General features: G+C 31.7%; 1 long non-coding RNA gene across 1 annotated transcript; it reads right to left on the bottom strand.

The window, feature by feature from the left end:
* Positions 1 to 3,679: 3,679 nt before the first annotated feature.
* Positions 3,680 to 4,668, bottom strand: LOC149178474 (uncharacterized). The gene is made up of 3 exons (XR_016258857.1): positions 4,520 to 4,668; positions 4,343 to 4,423; positions 3,680 to 4,248 (listed from the first exon to the last, which is right to left on the bottom strand). It is a non-coding gene; the product is annotated as an uncharacterized LOC149178474 (long non-coding RNA).
* Positions 4,669 to 4,878: the final 210 nt, after the last annotated feature.

Raw genomic sequence — 4,878 nt, 5'->3', positions numbered from 1 at the left:
CGGAGTTAAGGTGAATCTAGATTGGTTTAATTTCACCTTTTAAATAGGCTATGTCCTTTGTAGATCCGAAGTTAAGATTAATCTAGGATAGTTTAATTTCACCATTTCACTTGGTAGATACAGAGTTAAGGTGAATCTAGGATGGTTTAATTTCACCCTTTAAATAGGCTATATTACACATGAATACCTTTTAAATAGGCTATGTCCTTTGTAGATCCGAAGTTAAGATTAATCTAGGATAGTTTAATTTCACCATTTCACTTGGTAGATACAGAGTTAAGGTGAATCTAGGATGGTTTAATTTCACCCTTTAAATAGGCTATATTACACATGAATACCATGGGTTGATAGAAAAATAACGTGAAGTTATTTTTATTTTAGTGTTACATTTTTATTATTTTTATTTTATTTTGATCTTCAAGTAGAGGTTTTTTTAGGGTTTAACACTGTATTACATTACATTACAACCTCTCTACCATACTGGGCTAGAGCCCCCTAGGTGCAATGAAATAACTAACCTAGATACATCTTAACTCCGGATCTACTTAGTGGGATCAAATCTCTTTTTCCTAGAAAATTTGATCTCTAATTCCTCTAAAAGATGTTTGCATTGTCCCTTTATGCCCTTGGTAGATCCGTAGTTTTTCCTATAAAAGTTGTTTGCATCTCAAGAGATTTGATCCTCTCAACTCTTGGTAGATCCATAGTTAATATGGATTTAGGTTGGTTTAATTTGATTATTTAAATAGGCTATATTCCACATGAATACCACAGGTTTTCGTAAATTTAGAGCTCAAAAATCATAAGTAACTTGACGAAATAAGTTTGCCTTATTAAAATTATTATTATTATTATTTCATTTTTATCCAATAAAATTAAAATACAACATTCTCAATTTAAAAAATATATGACATCTCTCTAGGCAATTCCTCAACCTTCATAAACTTCTATTTTAAATACAACTTAATTAAAAAAAATTATATTAATTTTAAATAATTATGATACCTAAAACATTTTATTTAACTATTATCTTATTCAAAATAATATTTAAAAAAACAAAAAAAAATATATATATATATATATATATATATATATATATAATTTTAATTAATTTTAAATTCCAAATAATATTTTACATATCAAATTGAATTAAGTTAAAACTTTTTCCGTTTAAATTTTTTTGAATTTATTATATTTACAGTGAAAAAGAGTTTCTTTAGTTAATATAATTTATATCTGCATCATTCATGTAATAATTCACATCATCTATATAATAAGTAAAAATTTTCTGATTTAATCTAATTATACAATAAAATTCCGATTAGTCTGTATATTCATATGACAATAATTTTCTGATTTAATCTAATTATACAATAAAATTCCGTTTATTCTGTATATTCGTATGACAAACCAAGCAACAAGTTCCATCTAAACTAAATTTCGCTATATAAAGAACTTGGAGTATGGTTTAATTTTGTCTATTATGTTAAATTTATACGAAAAGCCAAATAAAAAGTTCCATCTAAACTAAATTCGCCATGTGACAGAGCAAGTAACAAGTTTCATCTAAACTAAATTTAGCCATGAAGCCAAATAAAAAGTTCCATCTAAACTAAATTCGCCATGTGACAGACCAAGTAACAAGTTCCATCTAAACTAAATTTAGCCATGTGACAAACCAAGTAACAAGTTCCATCTAAACTAAATTAGCCATGTAAAAAGTTCCATCTAAACTAAATTCGCCATGTGACAAACCAAGTAACAAGTTCCATCTAAACTAAATTTAGCCATGTGACAAACCAAGTAACAAGTTCCATCTAAACTAAATTTAGCCTTGTAAAGAACTTGGAGTATGGTTTAATTTTGTCTATTATGTCAAATTTATTTGACAGGCCACGTAACAAGTTCCATCTAAACTAAATTTCGCCATGTAAAGAACTTTGGAGTATGGTTTAATTTTGTCTATTATGTCATATTTATGTAATTGGTAAAGGGTTTTTTTTGGATACAAGATTAAATGTAAAAGGTTTATGTTTCATTTCTTCATTAGAATTATGTTTTGAGGGAGTTGTTTTCAATTGCCAGGTTGAATTTTGTTGTATTTATTCTATTCAAAATAAGGAGTTGTTTTCAATTGCCGGGTTGAATTTTGTTGCATTTATTAATAAATTTCAATAAAATTGCATAAATGTTTGTGTTATTTTGAATAGAATAAATTAAAAATTAGATAAATTTAAATTTTTGGTGAATTTATTTTTCTTTTAAATTAAGTTTTTTTGTTTTTTTGAGGTAAAATTGTATTTTATTTATTTATTTATTTTTTAATTCTCACAATTTAAATAAGCTAAAATTACTATCGTCACATTTTCTATTAACAAAAGAGATTATATCTTTAAACACAATTTCTTTTAAAACTGAAAAATAAAAATAAAAAATTGAAGCAATAAAAAAAGAGTTCAATTTAAAACTTGTTAATTAGCAATAAAAAAATAGAGTTAAATTTCAAATTTATTAATTAATTACTTTTAAATTATCTGGCTCTTTGAAAAATTTATTGTGGTTATTTAATTTAGTTTTATGATTTACTGCATTTATTTTATGTTATGTTATTACTAAGGCTCGAAAGCGAGATAACAAATTGTTACCTAATTATGAGTGATTAGGAGTTGAGACATGATTAATTAAAACAAACTATTTACTACAATTACAAGAAACAATTATACCCCTGCCCTAGGAAGGGGAAATATAGGGGGAAAAGATGAAGGATTGGGGGGACTATCCTAGAGCTGGGAGAAAAGTGACCAGTGGGAAGTTGCTCATTAACAGTCAAATTAAGTGCAGGACTTGAGGCTGGACAGTGAAGTCCTGAGGCCCAAGGCACCGACTGTAATTGGAAATTATTCCAGTGAGAAAAATAGAGAAAGTGCTCGGGGAATAGCTTGGACATAATCGCCAGGCTCGTGGCTGGGAGGAGAGACTTTCTATATATTTGTTGAAGTTCCACTGATAAGTAATGTAGCCTCTTTTGTTTAAGCATGGATGATAATAGAATAACAAAATAAATGTTTACTTACAACATCATGATAGTTCATTACATAACATGAATATTATGCTTAACTCATAATAGAATGTGCACAAGCAGAGAATACATTTATTAATCAAGTAAATCAATCCAATACTCAGAATAGGAAATCGAAAGGAGTTCTCAGTGCATAAATAAGTATAAATATCCCATGAAATTGTAAAGCTAGTAATCGATGGAGTCTAAAAGATTAATCAGCTCCTACAATCATGTTCTATTTTGTATGAACGAAAGCAAAGAGAGTCGCAAATCATTCCTGAAACCGCTGGTGGAATAGACCAAACAGAGTAACTCTCTCTCTGTCATAGAGGGTCGTTTAAACCCTCGGCATTCAAGAAAACAAGGTTTCTACCCGCTTAAGGGTATCATAAATAGTTCGAAGTATATACTTCGATACAAGTGAGCAACATATGTACTATTAATAACCACACAGATATCAACATATTTGCGAATCAATAAGTATGGAAACAATATCAACAAAAATTTCAGTAACAATATTAATAATTTGAAACGGTGAAAACCTTTCGGAAGTCAATAAAATACATATGAATATACAGTATCATAATCAAGTTTTTACAACCGAACACTTTCCTACAACAGAGTGCATGTCCTATGGCATTCATCTAATAAAGACTGAAACCAAAAAGGGTACAAAACCCTCAACTGCATATAAAACCCTCGTTTGCCTATAAAACCCTCCACTACTGTAAGCAACAACGGTCCCAAGGAATTTCACCATAAATTACTAAAGCTAAAGGTGGAACAGTTTTTCGAACTAAATGGAAAACAACCAAATCAACCTTGCAAACAATCAACTTGATAGTCAATATTTACAGTCTATCCAGAAAGAATTGAAGGCTAGACTTTGGCCCAAAACCCCAGCCATACGATTTACAATAGGCATCAACCTTAACAAGAAAACTGGGCAAACTATAATGAACGAATCCAACCTGTGAAAAGCAGTGCATAGTGTTAGTTCTCAGGATCCTGGAGGGCACGATATCAATCCTGCATGAACCCAAGTAGGAGAAGAAAGTTACCTGCGTAAAACCCAAAACCCTGATATGATAGATACATGTCACTTAAGCATAAATACACAATGAAACAGAGTAACCGCTGACATAAGATTACCTAACCTTTGAAGGTTCCCGCCAAGTGTAATCTGTCTGTGTAACAAAAGAAGAATGACGCTAACGATATGTATAGATAATGAAATCAATTTTGAGAATTGGAAAATGCCTTGTGGAGTAAAAATCTCACCTCCCTGGGCTCGCCCCCGCTTATCCTCAACCATTGATGAAACTGAGCAATATGGCGAAGCCCCTAGATGGGGAGGTTCACCTGTCAGACCATCACCAAACTAGAGTGAGTAAAACTTGCAGAGGAAACCAGAATTTAGACTCCAAAAACGGTATAAAAACGACTGTGTACCATTACCTCACCAAGAAGGACCACCAGTTGAAACCATGGCGCTTAAGCAACAACTTGCAGAACCGAGGAAGGAATGGGAAACTAAACCTGCTACAGAGCGGCCAAACCATCGAAACCCATCAAATGCAAATGCCTCCCCATCCAGTCGAAGGCAGGAGAAGTATAGTTGGACCCAACCCAAATCCGCACCATCGTCGGATTATTCCCAAGAATATCAACAGAGATGAGAAAATACAGGTGTCGAGCTGAGGTATAGGCATTGAATGAGGAAGTGATAGGAGATAGCCACATATTGCACCGTGTGGAGTAGCATACCCCGCGCATTTACACCATGGCAGGATGATAGGTCCCTAGACTCGAGTGAG

This window comes from Pinus tabuliformis, chromosome 4_1 (assembly GCF_031772625.1).
Source record: "Pinus tabuliformis cultivar Carrire ecotype Pingquan chromosome 4_1, CPIR1, whole genome shotgun sequence".
Lineage (NCBI taxonomy): Eukaryota > Viridiplantae > Streptophyta > Pinopsida > Pinales > Pinaceae > Pinus > Pinus tabuliformis.
Note: the sequence above shows the minus strand (reverse complement) of the source record. Positions and strands in the feature narration are given on the sequence as shown.